At 38.8% G+C, this 20,111-nt stretch overlaps 1 non-coding gene across 1 annotated transcript; it reads left to right on the top strand.

Annotated features, from left to right (window-relative positions):
* The first annotated feature begins 18,995 nt into the window (after positions 1 to 18,995).
* TRNAA-GGC (transfer RNA alanine (anticodon GGC)) lies at positions 18,996 to 19,067 on the top strand. Its single transcript has one exon. It is a non-coding gene; the product is annotated as a tRNA-Ala (tRNA).
* Positions 19,068 to 20,111: the final 1,044 nt, after the last annotated feature.

Here is a 20,111-nt window from a genome sequence, read left to right as displayed (position 1 = left end):
ATGTATAAGTCGCCATCTGGTGGCAACGTCAGCAGTTGTGAGCTTGGCCTGAGCCTGGTCCGGCCGTCCATGTACGGTCCCTTTCAGTGTACACGAGCTCCAAGGAAATATTGAGAGATTCTGTGCCTCTGTAGTCTAGTGGCCTAGGGTGTTCACCCGGAAAGTGAAAGGACGTGGGTTCGATTCCCCGCAGGGGCAGTTGAATTTTCTCTCTTCCCGAAATATATCTTCACAACAGCCAGTTGTTAAAAACCTTCGTATGGTAGCGGAGAGTGACGTCATCCATGGGTATGAAAATTGTTCGCGTCTTCTCTTTCTCTTCTAAAAAGTACCGATTTCCTTTTGAATTTTTTTTTCCACGACAGCTATTCACTTCTCCATTTTCGCGCTCCAATACGTCTGTTTCGAGTCTGTTACGTCTGTTACTGTTGACGTGTCTTCTATTACACTCTAAAACAAAAATTACTCAAGCCTTTACATTTTCATTAAGGTTTACTTTCATGTCTCTTGCAAAGAATTTAATAGAGGCAAGTGATCATATCTTTACAATTCATGCCGCGAGACACAAGTGAATGCCCCGTTGAACGAGACATTCACTTGTCTCCTGCTTATTAATTCGATGCGACAATCGATCATGCCTTTTATGCCGAACGCAATTATCGATCAATCACTTTGCCTTGCATAATTTCAATCTTAGCAATGGAAGTCATCATGTATGACGCAAGACATCCCTCAAGACTGATCATTTTTAGGCATTTAATCTTAACATATCCACGAGAAAGAAAAAATCTCCTCAAATATTATTAATCGAGTATTGGAACATTTAGACTCTGCGAGAGAACGAAAGAAAAATCAAATTCGTTGAAAAAAATTCACTGATGTCTTCAGTGAATTTCTATCTGATAATCGTGTCTTCAGTGCATTTATTTTCCGACAATAGCATCCTCAGCGAATTTCGTTCTGACAGTTGTGTTTTCAGTGACAACATTATATGTGTATTTACAAAATTAGAAAGTTTTGGGAGCGACATAAGTCTCATATGCCATTTCTTCATGCTTGTGTTTCCTAGTCGTGGCCAATGAATGAATATGTATAAATAATTAAGTGATCTATCACCAAAGAACGTCTAAATAAGCGAGAGTAATTATCGCTAGAATGAGAATTTCCGGAAAAATCCACCTAATCTTCACAATATGACCTTCTGTTTCGAAGAATAGTAAGACAAAACAAACCAAAAAAATGAAATTTACATGTCAATGATGAATATGACAAGATTGAAAAATGTATACAATAATGAAGAAAAATACGAAAGAAGAGAGTTGTTTATTTCTTGACGTGACTTCGATACGATTGGGTTATTTCGATAAGATGTCTTCGGTGTATGACCATATTTCTTCCTTGTCAGAAATGAATAATATGATAAAATTCACAGCCGAAAATTACGTTTGAGGTAGTTTTCGAAGGAAAAGTACGAATTTTTCCTCAGAATATTTCTTTTTTTAGCAAATGAAATGCCTTGAGAAGGTCGGGTGAGAGAAAAATATTTAAAATATTTATGTGCAGTATTATATTTTTGAAGAAGAAGAATTCACACACACACAATGGGTGTCAGATCCAAAGATTACATTTTCGATTTTACGCATGTTTTCGCACTCAAAGTTGTTTTTCCATGACTTTATAATGAATAAAAATATAGAAGCTCAAGGAGTGGTTAAAAACACCTCCTTGTTATTTTCACGGTCGTAATTTGGTTATGAAATTCGGATGTGCAAACTTTTCTTCTTAGAAAGACTTCTAGGAAGAATCGTAGAAGAATCTTCCGTGTGTATGTGTGTGTGTGTTTTTTGTTGTGTATGGTCACGAGTGCTACGTTGAAAAGCAATGTGTTTTACGGTTAGGTAACGTGTAAACCATTCCTAGGAAATGTATTTGAAAGTTAAGTGAGGAAAAGTTTTGCACCTTTTAAGGCCGCGTAATGCCTTTATTATTGTGTCACAGGGACAAATATTTGTAAATGTTTGAAAATAGAGAAGTTGGACGTTTCTTTCGTTATGTGTTTGGGTAGGTGTATACTGTTTCCCATGTGTGAAGTTTCTTTGCCGAGGTATCACTATATTATGTCCCTTCCTTTGAATTTCGTGATACAGTCATACCTCGGCTAACGACGATTTTTTTCCCGTGATTTTCCTGCCTCGGCTAACGAACATTTTCGTTGATATGCATGCACGCGCTGATATAAAAACTGTACCATCGTGAGCTGAATTTCACTGCCAGTCATCATAAGAATTGCTGTCACTCGAGCCTGATTAACTCATGTCTTTCCCTTCCCCCACGTCGGAATCTTCTTCCTATATGTATCTCCTCTGGCCTTTCTGAAAGTCTGAATCTTTTCCTGTGTTCAGCTAATAGAAAACGCATTATAAAAAAAAAGAAAAAATAAGTCACCTATATATTTACAGTACGTATTCTTCCAGTAAAAACTGAGCAGTCTGGACATTCTAGAAGTTTATCTTTTTCCATATGCATGCACAATAAAATAAAACATGTTCAAGTTGGAAATCTGTGGTTCCCATTAAAGTCTGTCCAAGTTAGAGAGGTGTCCAAGATATTAAGGTACTGTATTAGGGACGCACTGCGTTATATTCGTTCAAAACTGACAAATGTAGGGAGTTGTCCAGGATACAGAGGTGTCTAAACTGCCTTGTTTTACTAAATCAAACACAGAAATGAGCTGACCAAATCCCAAATGGATGGAGACATCTACGAACTCGACTGGGTTGTGTCAACACCAGCCGTAGCAGACTGAATAGAGCTGGTGTTGGTTGTGTGTGTGTGGTATGTAGTGTGAAATAAAAAGATCTTAAGTATCTCTCATCTTGCAAATTTTTATTTATTCAATTTTGAAACTGTTCATTTAAACCTTCGGTTATTTTGTTGTGTTTCTTAGTGTTTCAAAAATCGTAACTGCAAATTTTGGGCTCTACCTGGAACGAATTAAACGATTTTCCATGTAAACCAATGGAAAATCAGTTTCGGCTAAAGAACGGGATTCCGAAACGAATCATCTTCGTTACCACCACTGTATAGTGAAAACTCCCATTTGAGGACACCCAGCGGGACAAAAACAATTCATCCCTAAACGAAGGGTGACCTTAAAGTAAGGAGTTTCTATTGAAGCTGCTCTTGAGCATTTCACAAATGATGCAATTTCACTGGCTCGAATCTCTTATTACAATTATTCCACGTTCAAAGTCCGTCAAATCACACAATAGATCTTAAGGGGGGGGGAACCTATTCGCTAGCAGTTTAGTTCAATTTTCATTTCAATCGAAAATATAACTTTTTGAGGATAATTCACTTCTAATCATTAGTGCCGAGCCATTAGACATCCTCCCCCAATGCGAGTAGTAATCCATAGATGCCCGATGTAATAATGATTAGTGATACCACGTGTGAACGCGATTGCTTGAAAGACATGACACCACATTATTTCTCCATTGCTCTTCAGTTTATTTGAAAGGAATAACAGTATTTGCCTCGTTCTTTTGTTCTGGACGCCAAATCTGTAACCGATGTTACGATTTTCGGTAATCCGAGTCGTTTCTTGGATTGCGGTTTTTTCTTTTTTAGCCACTGTAAAATGCTCCACAAGAAGGAAATCTGCCGAGCGTTAGTTAAGGATTGCCTTTTGAGGATTAGGTAAAAAAAATGTCCTTGTGAACTTGACACCAGTTTAATTTGAAATGGATGAAAACGATTGAAACGATGAAAATCGATTTATAACGAGAGCGTATTCATTTTTAGTATTTTTAATGGCGTGACCAAAGGCAATGTTTTCTTTATGAATAAATGGCACTAAAGTGCGAACCAGAGTTACGGAAACTTGAGGAAAACGAAGGTAAACATCCGCGTTAAAACCCAATATAAAAGCCCGAATTCATTGGCAACTGACGTTTTATGGGCTTCAGAGGTATGTTTGTGCATTTACGAGCAATAAATAAAATGCGTTCATCGTACCATCTTCCTAAAGATATCCTAACTAGACGAAGTTATACTGGACAAACCAGTGACTGGAAAATTATTAGAATCCATTGATTTACAGACAATGCAACAAATAAATCGGGTATCAACGGAATTCCGATTGGAAAAGAACGGTAAGCTATTTTCAGTACCCAGATTAAAAACCAATAGATATTATTCAAAATGTCAAGAGTTTGTTGCTGTTTTATGCGCCGATTTTAATTGTTCCATTTTCTAGTGAGGGAAAAAATATACCAGTTGCATTCAAGAGAGCTATAGAAACTTCCGATTCTTGTTTTAAATCAAGAATGCTCAACCTTTAGGAGAGTGCGGGCCACTTCAGTGATTTGAATATGCGCCGCGGGTCACTTAAGTGATCTGGAAATGCGTCGTGAATCGCTTAATTGCCCTGGAACTGCGCCGCGGGTCACTTAAGCGATCTGGGAATGTGCCCAGGAACATTTAAGTCATGTGGAAATGTTCCGTGGGACACTTGAGTGATACAAAACTGTGTCACGAGTGACTTGATTGATGGGGGAACTGCATTACTGGCCGCTTAAATGCTCTGGAACTGTGACTTATACGTCACTTGCGTGATATGTAAATATTTCTGTGCGGTCATTTGCGAGATGTGGAACTGTGCCACAGTGCTCTGTAAATGTGCCACTGGCCATTTAAGTGCTCTAGTGCCGTGCGGCAGATCGCTTAAGTGATCTGAAAATGTGCCGCTTAGTTAATTTTTGAAAAATTAGGTTTGAGGTTGCGGGTCATAGGTTGAGCATATATGTTTGACCGTAGAAGCTGCAGTTGCTCGTATTTATTATGGTCAGTTCGTATTATGCATTCCATATCCGTACAGTAGTAAAATTCTCTGTAGGCTAAAAAGGACTCCAAGAATCGTTTTTAGTATACAGGGTGTCCTGTGAGAGTCAATAGATGTTGCAAACCGCAATATAATAACATTGTATGACAGAATGCAAAACAAAGATTAGGTTTGGTTGTGACATTAATGACCATAGGTTGGCCGCACATCCAGTTTTCGGTTTTAATTGGGCAACTTGCCCGGTATGCAAAAAGGACCCGTGTTCTATTCCCGGTGAAGACAATCAACTTGTATTTCCAAAGATTCGTTTCGGCATAACGTCCAACAAATTTTCTTTTTTTTTAAAAAGGCAATTGCTTTCTCATTCAAGCTCTCGAACTCCCCTGAAAAGTTTTCCTAGGGGCGGCCCACTTGGTGAAGTTTCTCGGGGTTTTTTCTGAGGTGTTTCGGGGGGGACTTCATTCTCTTCCTGTGGAGTAACTGGTGTAGTAGTGGAGTTTCCACCTTATAATATTTATTCGATGGCAGTGCTTCCGAACTCGGGGCACGAAAAACCAACAATATTTTCTAATTGTTCTGGCTGGTTTTAATATTAGTGAACAGATAGGCGTTTCACTTCTATTGCATGAATTTTTCCTACTTTTTCTATATACATAAGGTACATTTAGTTTCAGTTAAGCATCGTCAGAAAATATGATTGAAATTTCGCTTTGTTTAGAGCGCTAAACAGTGCCAGATATGTCGGGCTAGTCAGTGGGGATTGCCAAAATGTATGCTTGTCCCTGGTGACACAGAGAACATTTTTGTTTCTATTTACTTCCTAACAAGTTCCAGATGAGCAAAAACTATTGGAATTCGTGACAGAAATACCATTCCCAGTAACGCATTTTTTACGAAATGATCCCGAAATGTCATTGACATGTGATCCTAAAGTAACTGATTCTCGAATGATAGTTGGTCATCGACCTATAACTCATGGGTAAATATTCACCGAATATTACTGCTGATAAAGAAACATTCTCAAAAGACTAAATTTTCCGTTAAACAAATCCCGTCATGGCCAGCTCCTTTAACGTTAAATCCAAGGGCATCGGCAATGAAACATCTTCGCATTTATCTTCGCGATGCACGGAAATGTTTGAGAGAGAATGTCCCTAATGAATTCACGTAGAGCCTATTCGGAGATTCTCAGTGACATTGACATATCGCTTGAAATTAGCTTCGAGAAAAGGCTGCGTTTCGTGAAGATGCTGCTTAGTTTACAATCACAAGCTAGTGGGAAGTATGAGGTACAAATGGCAGCCCCAAAAACAAGAAGCCACATGCATGTATGCATGATTTTACTCTGATGATAATATCAGGGAAAGACCGAAAAAAATCATTAGTATCATAACTCACAAATTTATTTTTAAAAAAGGGAAGAATTATTAGCATGATTATATTTTCATAATGACCTCTCTCTCGTATGAAATGTTCTCATGACAAATCGTCATGACCTTCTTCTCAAATCGCGAGTTTTTCCCGATTCGGAATCTTTGTCTTTTCTTAGAAATTCGATTAATCTGTCACCGGCAATTAGGGTTATCATTGTAATTTGTTGCGCACGAGTGACCCTCGGGCCTGATTCTTAAATTGTTTGAAAATAGACTTTAATCAAAAACAGTAGAACTTTCTGTTAGTTCGAACTTTTACGAACTCTTCCCTTAGAGTTTTCTATTCTAATTTAATGTTAAAACTTCTTGTTTTATTCGAATTTTTTGGATAATCTGAAGGAAGGAGTGGAAAAAGAAACCTCCAGTATCGATTGCTGAAGGACAATGCAAGGTTATGGTGTCGTAGGGAATTTTTCTCTAATAGGGTTGTTAATAAATGGAATAGCTTACCCCCGGAGGTAGTAAATTGTAACACAATTGACACGTTCAAAAAAAAAAAAATACGATGAACATGTTGGGGTAAATCGAGAAACTATCCATTCTTAGAATAAGACAACCATAAGTATTCTTTATGGGCATTGTATAATATTTTATCATGTGTATATATTGTTTATAATTTGTGTTAATTGCATTTTTGATTGGGTTGCTGTATTTTTGAAATAAATGGCATCCATATTTTTATGGACATCTTTTTCTCAGCCACCTCGTTGGGCATTTTGCCTGTTGTGTCGTTGTATTTGTATTTGTATTCTGCAGTGATGCAGACTTCCCAAACTTTTTGTTCCATCTCCCACTTCGTCAAAGAATTTTTCTTCTCATCGCTGCCCAACTCAAGCCAATCCTTAGGATCCTTATACTAAACCCAAAGCTTCTATAACTGTCCCCTGGACCATTCCCTCTCCCAGGGGGCGATATTCCACACTTTGGAAACACTGAGATATACACAAATAACTTTCAGACTGGGATATATATATGATGGGGGTCATCTTCGCTAACAGAAATGTGGGCAATTTTCTTCTGACTCAGCAAAAAAAAGGTGAGATGACACTTTTTTTTACCCCAGAGTCAAACTGGGGCAATGTAGAAGATATTCTACAGACTGGGTATATTGGGGTAAAAGTAATCTCTGCAGGAGAGAATTGGTGGCCAAAAAACTTACCATAGTGTGCAAATTGTAATAGTTATCGCTATTGAGAAAAATGAAAAAAAGAAATTTCTCCGGACTGGACACAGACGAAGAGTTATATTCGCATAGTATATTATATATATATATATATATAGACAATGTTGAAAAATACTTTTTCATACGGGGATGAATCGTCCCTGCCGGGAACAATGTGGGGGAATGGCCATCAGACAAGGTATTATTGGTGATTTATTTCCACTGGGGATAATGTGGACAATATCCTCCAGACTGGGTATAAATGGGTGAAAGTCATCTCTACGGGGAACAATGGAGAAAAACTTTTTCTGTACATGGAAAATATTGGTCAATTACAGTATCTCAGTCAAAGATATTTCTCAATGTGAATATAACTTGTCTATATCTGTACAGTCTGATAACAGATAATTGACTTATATTTTCCAAATTGTTTTTACCAATTATTCCCAGTAGAGACATCTTTCACCGACTCATTCCTAACTTTTGTCAGAAGAATATCTCCCATTGTCCCCGGTAGAGATGAATCATCATATATCCCAGTCTGGACGATATTTTTCAACCTGTCCGGTATGGAGACGTTTTCCTTCTCATTTTTCTCCTACGGAGATATAATTCACTATAATATTTTAAGTCTGAGGAAATTTTTTTTTTAAATTTTGTTCAGTGGAGATAATTCCAAATTTGCCTTGTCTTGAGAAAATCCCCCATTGTTTCCGGCAAAAAAGGCTTTCACACAAAAACAAAGGCTTACGCAGGTGACCCGTCTTCCTCCCCCCCCCCCCAAAAAAAAACCCCAAAAAATTGGGGAAAAAATGTAATATTTCGGTCAAAAAAATTTAAATTCCGAAAGAAAATACCCTTTATGTGCTATATTGATCAATATCTGTTAATTTAAATGCTTTTTGAAGGGAGGTAATTCAAAATTTCTTAGGGAGAAAATTTTTGTGTCCCCCTCCAAAGATCGATCCTGTTTATTCCCCTGCTCAAAAGTGTACCCAATCTGTAGCATATCTTCCATATTGTTCAAAGGGAAGATGAAACACCATTAATGTCCTATCTGAAGAATTCAGTTGGACGATATTTTCAATATTGTACTATTTGAATATAACTTGTCTCTCTCTGTGTAGCGTGGAGAACCCCCCCCTCCCCCCCAGTTTTTTTCTTTTTTTTCCAATGCAATTAATTCACCAATTTTCTGTCTGGAGAGAGAGTTTCTTCTTCATTGTTCTCAATCGTAGAGACGACTTTCACTCGAGTATACAAAGTCTGGGGAATATCTTCCACATTGTCCTCAGTAGAGGTGACTCATCATAAGTCCCAGTCTGGAAGATATTTTTCAACTTCGCACCATGTGAATATAACTTGTCTTTCTATCCAGTCAGAAGCAAAGCTGCATTAAGAGTTAACTATCAAGCGCTTTGGCTAGGAGTGAGTATTTTCTCAAGGAGACGATACTCCACTCTCTCCAAACGAGAAGAACGAGTTTTTTTCCAAGTGTTTGAAATTTTATCAATTCGCCCAGTCTGGAGAAATCCCCCTCCTATTGTTCTCAGTAGCGACGACGACGACTTCCACCCAGGAATACTCAATTAAACGTCCAAAATGGAAACGGGCTGGACATATTGCAAAAAGACAGGACAATAGATGGACCACAAGTGTTCTGGGTTGGTACCCTCGTGGTGTTAAACCTCCGAGAAGGCGTCCCTACACAAGATGGATCGATGAGATCAGAAAAGTAGCTGTAGAGTCACCTGGTTGGCTAAAGCATCAGACAGAATAACGTGGAAAAATTTAGAGGAGACCTTTATCCAGCAGTGGATTGAAAATGATTGATGATGATGGTGATGACGACGACGATGATGATGACGCCCAGTCTGAAGAATATCTTCCACATTGTCCCCAGTGGAAGACTCCCTTTTTGCCTGGTCTGGAGAAAGTTTTCTTCCCCATTGTTCCCAGTAGAGACGACTGTGCCAGAGTGGCATGGTGGTAAGATGCTCGTCTACCATCGTGAAGGTTGTTGTCAGGGTCCCGGGTTCGAACCCAAGGGAGGATATAGATAAGATATTTTCCTTAACGAACTCGAGTCGACCACCGATAGACAGCGCCTTCACTTCCAACCCGTCTCACTAATGGCAGTAAATTGCAATATAGCGATATGGCCAAAGTTGGTGTTTGGTGAAGTAGTAGTAGAGACGACTTCCATCCACGTATACCCAATCTGAAGAATATCTTCCACATTGTACCTAGTAGGAATGACCCTTTTCCCTTCCAATTTTCAATTAATTAGCTTTTTAATTAATATAATTCCTTAATATAATTCCTTTCTAATTAATATAATTCATTTAATTGAAATATTTAGTAATTATGATTTTGGGAACTCATTTATTGAGAAATTTGAGAAAACTATTTTTTCTATTTTCTAAAAATTCATTTCTGTTCATGAAAAAAAAATTTCCAAATCAAAGATCAAAATGAAGTTCCCAAAAATTTCATTTTCGAAACTAATAAAAAATTAAATTCCTTTGTTAATAAATTTTTATAAAATACTATGACACTCACACACACTCATCAGACCTTTCAATTTCCAAAAATTTTAACTTCGGGGGAAAAAAAATTTATGAAAATTAATTGAAAAAAATATGCGAACGGAATTGTGTGCGCAAATGCAACGTCAGTTAAAAGTGGGCGAGAAAATAATTCCGAACTAATTCTGCTTCTCCCATTCCTGAAAGCGTAAAACATGGAATTTTCTTTAGCTTGTAGCCGTCAATTTCACAAATATCATGAAAACCCTCTGAAAAAGACCCCAACGCGAAGCAGTTTGTCAAATTGTCGACACAAAATTGTCGAAATTGTCGGCTCATATTTACGTGTGCGTTAGTGACTTCTGAAAAATTCATCTCTAATAACTCTTCTTTTTTTTTCCTCAAACATTTTTAGCCCTGGCCCTGACTTTCGAAGCTTTTGTTCGCAAATGACCAACTGATCCCTATCGAAGGTGGTAAAGACTAGAATTAAGCATAATTTCGGATCCGGGACGCCATCGAATGTCCATTGCAAGCACGCGTCAGCGATGGAATCAGTCTCATCAGCAGGCACGCGCACGTTCTATGATGCCGACGATGAGGGCAATTTTCTCTACAATTTCTTCGTAATAAGATGCTTAGAGAAATGATACTATTTTGCATGGAGGATTGTGATTTTCGTTATTACTCAAAAACATAGTTCGGGTGGGACATAATTATGTAGCTCATAATGTGTGCCAAATCTACGAAAAACAGATACAATTGTGCAAACACACGTTTTACGTCAAAACGACGTAAATAACTATGTGACCGTTTCCGTATAAGCGACTAATCATAGACGAAGACGATAGAAAGAAACAATAATAATTTCAAGTTTCCTTGAATCGCAAGAATTATTTTATATTCATAAATTTCTTATTCATGCTCGTGGAAATTTCGTCCTTCAAAAAATTCAACGTGGATATTTTTAGGAACGTCCGTCGGAAATGAACGAAATTCGCAGTTGGTTTTGCCAGAAAATTTCTCAACGTGGGGGGAGGGGGGGGGGTAATCTTGTTTGATGTCACTCTCATATTGTTGCAATTTACTACCGTATGAGCTGTGCCGGAAGTGTTAGTGCACCTAACCGTCTGAGTGCTGTTGTGTGTGAAGTTTTGGTGCTTCCATCTATACGGGGTGGGCAAAAAGTCCGTAGAAACTTTAAAAATGAATAAAAACCCGAAAAAATAACCGAAATAAAAAACGGTTTGCAGGGTTAGCATCGCTAGGTCACGGGAATTTTTTTTTAAGACGGTGAAAAAAATAACTAAAAAAACTGCCGATAGGTGACGCTGGTACGAGTGACTTCGGTGGAAATATGCAAATGAGACGGTTATAAGAACTTCCGCTCCTAATCCACAACCAGTTCACCGTTGTAAACCGTGTATGTGGACCTGCTGCACCCTGCCGTTACTGGATTTGTGACTCGCCTGCAATGTGTTATTCCGTCTGGTGGTGGTCATGTGGAACACATGCTGCTGTAATAAATGATTTGAAGGCATTCTGTTCGTTATTTTCGTATCTTTTCTATGACCTGTGTACGTCAGCGCCACCTATCGGCTGTTTTTTCAGTTATTTTTCCCTGTCTTAAAAAAATTCTCTTGACCTAGCGATGCTAACCCTGCAAACCGTTTTCACTTCGGTTTTTTATGAATTTTTAAAGTTTCTACGGACCTTTTGCCCACCTTGTATTTCAAATTTTGAATGTGATTGAATATTTATACCCATTTTTTTAGGCCCGTTGCTGTCTGTGGCGTGGCTTTTTAACAGGGAAAAGGCCTCCACACTCTGCTTGTGGCGTCAATAAGTAGTCCATTTTCCCTCAGATTATCCAGGAAAAAAAATTCCCTGCTCGTGCCAGTATCATCGTTGTGAGGAAAAGAATTGAGTGGGCTCAGAATTGGTAATTTCTATGCTCCACATCCAATCACTATGCTGTATTTGTGAGCCAACCAGGAAGATTCCACTCCAAAATAAGAGGAAGAAACGAAACAGGATGCTGTGTTTCAAAATGTGGAAAACTTGCTAGGTAGTCTGAATGACGTTTATGGCAATCAGTGCAGAGGCCTTCTATCCCTAGGAGGTGCTGATTCGCGCCTCGAAAGTTGGAAACCAGAGAAAATCCAGCTTAAGTCGACCACCTTCACCTGCATGTCTTCATCTTGTTTACGGGGGGGGGGGGGAGCGTGGTCTTCATTTAATTGGTCGAAAGGTCCGTGAAACATGAAAGGTAGAGAATCCCTGTTCTATTTATGCAGAGACACTATTTTCTATCGTCAAATGTCAGTAATAAAAGTGATGCCGCGCTTGCGGGCAACAGATCGAAGATGATCGTTACTAACTAGACTGACCTTATTTCAAAGAGGGAAAACACAAATACAAGTACAAAGCCACAACAGGCAAAATGCCTTGCGATGTGGCTGAGAAAAAGATGCCCATATAACTATGAATGTCACCATTGGCGTACGCAAGAGGGGGGGGGGGATTGGGGTCCAAGCCAATGCCCGAATTTCGGGCTTTCGTCGGGCTTTTGGCCGGCTCCTATATATTGATCCCTATGATTCGGGGTAATTGCGACGCTCTGGCGTATTCTTTTTTTTCTTTTTCTTTGATAACTATGGCCGTTTATAGTTAGGAATAGCTACAGCAACCCTAACCATCAAAGAAATCGATACCTTAGGGATCGATATAATTGGGAAAGCGAAAGACCGAAATTCAGACCTTGCCTTGTCTAACCTTTATTTTCGTCATTCATGCTGCTCTTTCCCAGCTTTCCTCGGTTCTTGAATTCAAATATATCTCAATGAATATAATCTCACTTAGAAAAGTACACTTAGAAACTTGTTGGCCTCAGGAGAGACAGGGTGACAGCTTTCTAATTCGGTTTTGGAGGACAGGGTGTCGGTACAAAAAAGTTGTTTTTTCTTATTTTAATAATTGCTACTACTAAACCAGACATGCACCTCCGTTCATGTTGTTGTATGGAATTCCTGCCGAATCGCTACATGTTGCAATGTGCGTGTGTCCGTGTTCTGAACCTGACGCAAAGTTTGTTTCGGTGTGATGCTTGTTATGTGTAGTGCTGCCATCAGCCATCAACTCTTCTACCTATGAGTGAAGTATAATGATTGAACATTGAAGGACCGGACACACTGCACTTCCCATCTCAGAGAGATATCGAAACTTTCCCGGGGATGGGTGTATCCGGAAATTTATGTGAAAATAACAAACAACGATGTACATAATACACAATAAAGGATTTGGAATAAAAATTGTGATCATAGTATCATTCACAGATAATCAGTCCGTAATCGTAACACTGTCCTTATGCAGATAATCAAAGAATAATCTAGTCTTGTATGTGATAGAATCTGAAATTGAGTTTATCCGATCTAGAATATACCAGTCTCAATGATCAGTGTAAGTAATCAAGCTGGAGTAAGATATAAATTGACGTCAGAATATGGCCGACACCTCCATTTCATTCACACCCGCCGGAAAAGGATGAAACAGTTGACACTTGCCTTCTTGGGCGTAAATTATATTGATTATTGGGTGTCGGTGAAACAACCGATGCTTTTCTTCTTGACCGCAAGTTACACTTTTTAATAGGTAAGAAGTGTAATGATTGAAGATTTTTACAGTTGTAGGACTGTTGCTCTGTGTGACGAGACTTTTTAACGGGGAGATCGGCAAGCATTCGCGCAGCCGAAGTTGGGAACCACGGAAAACCAACTTCTGCCGACCACCCTACCTCCCCACATGCAACATGAATGACATATCTGATTATGTTTCTAATTGGAAGCATGCCTCTAGGATCACCGGTTCGCGAGTAAAATGTGGCCAAGGGATAACTAAGTAAATTTTCCTAGCGGTGAATTGCATGGCGGTGAATTTTCCTGGCGGTGAATTGTTGGTCGGTGAATTTTCCTAGTGGTTAATTTTCCGGCGGTGAATTTTTGTCGGTGAATTGCTGGCGGTGAATTTTCCGGACACGGCTGTACAGTATATACGAACCGAAGCACAGCGGGAAAAATTCCGAAATACGTATTTTCGAGTGCCAAGCGCGTTCGTCAATAACATTTCTTTTGTGTCGCATAGTAATTAGTCTAAGATGATGATGATGATGATGATTGTTATTGGCGCGAATGCGGAAATCATTTACATACGCAACCGTCGTCACACAAGATGTCGTAAAGAGATATCCATTCATTTCGCAGTCATCAAGTGGTTCAATCACTTAAATCGTTGTGCCGTAAACATTTTTTTTTTCTTAAAAAGTCGATATTTATATGTATTTACTGTGCATATGCTAAATACGTTTTCCATATGTATGTATTCTTTTTATTTTGGTTGTCGTCTGGGTGCCATTAGCACGTGATTACCATTCGTAACCAATTCGTGTTTAAAAGATGCGTACATTTCCGCAATTGTTCCTTCGGGGTGACTTGAAACGAGCGCAAATTTTAAGCGTCATTTATATGATGATGACTATGCAGATGGCGCTTTGGACACGCCACATTCGAGCATCAATCCATTCAGTTTCAATTTTCTAAATGGATTTTGAGCCTCCTTTGACCAATTGGAATTCTCTGCACGTTGTAATATCTATAAACACGTGTTATATCTGTTTGTCGGAATATTTCCATCACCGCTTCGGCATCGTGAAGCCCTCGATGCCAGTTTAGATTCCCCCATCCCACCGTCGATATAGTACTTGCGGTTAATAGAATAAGATGTGTTTTTTTTTTTCGAAACGCTATTTCGAGTCGGCCTTCCCTTCTGAAAATTCTTTTCACAGACACTAGGCACGATAACCACAAACCAAAAGATCAAGAATTGGCACTTTTGCTTACAATTTGAAACATAGATGGCGTCCCCTCTCACTTATAAATACCGTAGGGGCCATTCAAGTATTACGGAAGCAGATTTTCAACCATTTTTGACAACCCCCCCCCCCCCGTCAGCAGCTTAGAATATTTCATATCTTTAAGAAGGGGTGGTTGATGACGTGAGCAACCTTCAAACCCCCCCCCCCCCCGATGCTGACGTAATACTTGAATGACTCCTTACGGATACGCATCACTTTCTGGCCGTTAAAAATTCGTCAGAGGAGTGAGTTACAAACGGTTTCCGGGATCTTAGGCAGATGTTGGAGAAATGCCAGTAAGAAAATGTCGCCCCAAACTTGGGTCGCAGGGACTTTCGACATGGGTCGTTCGAATCCACTTACAGCCAGGGATCCTTGGGCAATGGGTAATGATCTGAACTTGATTCCCAGAGGCTTCCAAGATAAGTCGTTAAAATCGACTAAAGGCCATGGACTCTTCAGCTATGGGACAAGACACAAACTTGATTCGCAGGCGTTTCCGAGAGATGCCGCTGTGGTGGTCAAGAGGTTAGAGTGACGGACTCCCATCACGAGGAACCGAGTTCGAACTCCACCGGTGCCACAGTAATGGTTGACTGAAATTGTCTTTCTGTGGTTCCCAACTTCGAGGCGCGAATGCGAGCCGATTTCCCTGCCGAAAAGTCTCGCCACAGAGAGCAACAGGCAAACAACGGTACAAATCGTCAATAATTACACACTTTACTCATAGTTTTAAAAGTATATTCAGTTCTAAAACAGAAAAACGAACTTCCCGTTATCTTCAAACCCGTACAAGCAAAGTATGGACCAATTCGTTAGGAGTTCCGCAGACGAATATAGACGAGGTGTATGCGTGGTTTAGTAGTGATAGGGGTTTCCGAGATGGGTCGTTAAATCCACTAACAACCAGGGACTTGCGATATAGGATCCGACCCAAACTTGAATCGCAGGGGCTTCCAAGATGGGTCGTACAAATGCACTTACAAGTCCTGCCATAAATGCTCTTATTGCGTCACTGGGGTTACTAATTTCTAAAAGAAGACAGTCGCGTGGGTCACGAAATTGATTTGGTTGTTGATTTTGGGTCGTGGCTGAAAAGGGTTAAGAACCCCTGCCTTAGACCATCACCTAACAACCCGGAAACCGTTTGTAACTCATTGAACGCCGACCATCAAAGCATTAGACTTTCCTAACGCTTTCATGAGACTTCCTCAGAGGAGTGTTTACAATGTTTGGAACATGCATGCGCGGAATCTTCCATGTAAATCCTGATGGTTCAGGAGCATTCACGATTCATATCGTAAAAAGCACAGTATCGATCCCTCCGATTCCGATAGCACAGCTTGGTTGACTTGTTAACCTATTTTTCCATGCAGCAATGACTATTGTAACACAACCTGCAGTTGAAACATCTCAACATATTGTTTGAGTAATTGGAATAGCTTTTGGCTTCATTTGCAGAGTTTGGCGTACTTGTCTTTTTTATTTGGTTTCATTTGCAGAGTTTGGCGTACTTGTCCTTTTTATTTGGCGTACTTGTCTTTTTTATTTGGCGTACTTGTCTTTTTTATTTGGCGTACTTGTCTTTTTTATTTGGCGTACTTGTCTTTTTTATTTGGCGTCCTTATGGGCATTATTTGGCATGTTTTCGATCATTGTGTTCAATTCAAATTTTGCATCATTGTGTTGTTATTTTGCAGCATCTGAAGCGTTTTATTTCGTATCATTTGCCGTGTCCGTCGCATTGTTATATTTGGATTTTGTGGTGTTATTCTGTTATTATTTTGCATCGTTAGGTGTATTTGCACTATTGTGTAATGACAATGCAAATACACCTAGCGATGCAAAATAATAACATATAATTTAGCATTGTTTGGATTCAATTTGTTATGCGTCATTGTGTTATTATTTAGTCTGGTTTGGTGTGTTTGCGTTATTATCTCGTATTATTTGAGATATTTCTCAACCACCTCGTTGAGCATATTGCCTGTTGTAGCGTTGTATTTTTATTTATATTTGGCACCATTTGGAGTATTTTTGAGATCATATTGTGTCTTTTTTTAGCATTTTGGAGTATTTTCAGTATGTCGGTTGGAGTGTTTGCGTGATTGTCCTATTATCTGAAATCATTTAGGGTGCTGGACTCCATTGCGTTATTACTCATTATCATTTGCCGACTTCTAGTGTGTTTGGCGACATTGTTACATTATTTTAGCGTCATTTGGCAAGAAACCATTAAATCAGGCACTGATGTCCAGCGTACATTTTTGTGTTATTACTCACCGTCTATTTATATTTTTGAATTCATGTTAACGATTGACCCTCTCCAAACTGCGATAGACATTCTAAAGGCTTTGCATGGCGCTCTATTGACCCCAGATAAGATGCTTCTGTTCCTTTTTATATGACTCTAGCTATAATACCCGGCCCTGCCAATACCTCCTAGACACTACGCTTACTCCTAAGCTATCTAGGAGGTATTGGCCTTGCCCGGGTTTTCTTCAATGAGGCTTTTTCGATCACTTGATATCGCCCTCTTACTTTAAGGAACACAGAGACCGTGTATAAGTTAACCAATATGGTGACTTCCTGCGCGACTCATGAAATAAACAAATCTAGATTTAAAGAAACGTAGAAATGATTTTTTCCCCTTTTTTTAAGGGATGCTAGGTATTTCGATCCCCCCCTCCTGACCTTCAAGTTGTCCATCTGCCTGGTTTCTGCTTCAAAAAATGCTTAATTAAAGTTGTGGAATTTCTTCGATATAATTTACGAGCCCATAATTAATTGTAAAACAACCTAAACTATATGAATTCATGCAATTGAATATTAAAAGGCAATACGGAGACATTAATTTTCATACTTGAGAAGATATAAATGAAATCAATGATATTGCTCGAATATCCAACTCAAAAGTATAGTTTGGCTAATTACTTCATATTTAATCTCCTGGGCTTCGTATATCTCTAAGCGAACTCAATATTTCAAAAATCGAGAATTCAATACAATTTTTTAAATTATTGATGTAGCGGAAAACCCCACTAAATTTCCGTATTTCTACAGGAAAATCGGCAATTTTAACACTGATTTCTATGGGGCTCATCCTTTGCCTGACCGTCAAAGTGATGCTGATGATGATTATGACGTCTATTCAAAAAGCCTCACCACTGGGAGGATTGAAAAAGTGGCAAACCATTATAAAGGCATATGCGTATCTGAAACGTATAGCTAGGGAACTGCAGTAACCAAAGTAAACGTTCCGAAAGTGATTGTTGAGGCCCAAAAACCATTGCTGCCCGACAGTTTTTTGCCCATTTCGGGCATATGGCCTGCTCTGACGAACTTTTAAAGTAGCCTGTCGTTAAAGTAGGGTCCCATTTGGTATCTATGCAAAATTTGGCGACGATCGATCTAAATTTGTAGATTTATATAGAGAACACACACACAGAAAATCAATTATATATATATACATGTATAGACTCTTTCACACAGAAGGAATTCGAGAGACATTAACTGACTCACCGAATTACAGTCAACATAATATCATCGACACCCTCGTAATTAACATCTTCTTCCTACACATGATAATTAGACAATCCAAGGGCCACAAGATCCTAGATGTCCACCCTGTTTTCATACTTCTAGTCCTCCATTAATTTCTACTCTTTCTATATTTTTGTTAATTGATCCCTGTGAAATTTTGTTTCGTTAATTTTTTTTTTCTCTGATATGAAATCATTGATGAGTTGCCAAAAGTTTATTCCAGCTCTTCTTTCCTGTTTGAAAGTTAATATATGATTGAGATGAGAGAGAGAGAATTTTATATAAGCAATTTTTTTTTTTGTCATTCTGTGATTATTTGGCATCGTTTGGAGGGTTTGGCGTCATATGATTTAGAATCATTGCGTTATTAGTAAACATCATTCGGAGTGCAAAATATGAAACAATGACATCGAGCACTCAAAATGATGCCAAATAATAACACAATGACAATAACGTCAAGCACTCCAAATGATGCCAAATTATAACGCAAAGACGCCATCATTTGGAGTGCTTGGTGTCATTGTTCCGTTATTTAATATTTGAAATCTACTATTTCTAGCGAAGGAAAATCTCTATCTCCTCTGTAGCTTAGTGGTCAGAGCACTCGTCCGGCAATCGAGGGACCCGGGTTCGATTCCCGGTAGAGGCAGTGATGAGTTTCTTTCCTTCCTTAAAAAATTAACATCTCAAATAATAAATATCTTCTCAACATCCAGTCTTCTGTATATCTCGTATTAACAAGTGGAGAGCGACATTCATGTCATATTTGAAATCGTTTGGAGCGCTTGGCATCATTGCGTTATTATTTGGCAACATTTAGAGTACCTGACGTTCTTTGCGGTCTTCAAGTGTGTTTGGCGCCGTTGTTACATTGATTTAGCGTCATTTGACAAGCAATAAACGATCAAATCACAGCACTCATATAAAGCGTCTTCCACCGCTGGCGCATAAATATAACTATTATAATTTCTTTTTTCATGCATGTATGTGTTATCTCTCGCCCTCTATTCATTTTTTTTGAATTCATGTTGGCGATTGACCCTCTCCAAACTCCAAAGAGGCGTTACGAAGGCCGTTTCACGACGATCTATAACAACCAGACACGATGTCTGTTTTTTCTTGTTTTTTTTTTGATACGTCATATAAAGACTACTCCAGAAGGAATTCAAGAGCAATTAATTGACCCACCCAATTACATTCAACATCATCTCCTTCTTTTATGTAATAACCATGATAATCCGAGGGCCATTAGATGTTTACTTCGAGTTCTCTAATAATTTATATTAATTCGATATTTTTGTTACTCGGTCCCTGAAAAAGTTTGTTTTGTTAATTTTTTCTTCTTCTCTGATTGGAAGTCATTGATGAGTTGCCAAAAGAGCTAATTCCAGCTCTTCTTTCCTCTTTGGAAGGTAATTATGATTGAGATGAATCTTATATAAGCGATGTTTTTTCCTTCCTATAAATATCTTTGCCTGATCGGCGTGTTTACAAACTTAGATTCCCTGGAATTAACATTAGCGGTTGAGGCTTATTAATCATTCATGACACGAAAACAAGGAAGTTTTTCAGATTTAAATAAATACACATGCATGTGAATTTTGGTTTTATAGCCAAGAAGACACGTGTGAAAACACTATTTACATTTACTTACTTTTCAACAAAAAAAAAGACACGGAAATTGACCTTGAGG

Source organism: Pholcus phalangioides, unplaced genomic scaffold, assembly GCF_987345545.1.
Source record: "Pholcus phalangioides strain wild (caught in Gottingen) unplaced genomic scaffold, Ppha-v1.0 ptg000022l_1, whole genome shotgun sequence".
Classification (NCBI taxonomy): domain Eukaryota; kingdom Metazoa; phylum Arthropoda; class Arachnida; order Araneae; family Pholcidae; genus Pholcus; species Pholcus phalangioides.
The sequence above is the reverse complement of the archived record's forward strand: the minus strand, read 5'-3'. Positions and strand labels throughout refer to the sequence as shown.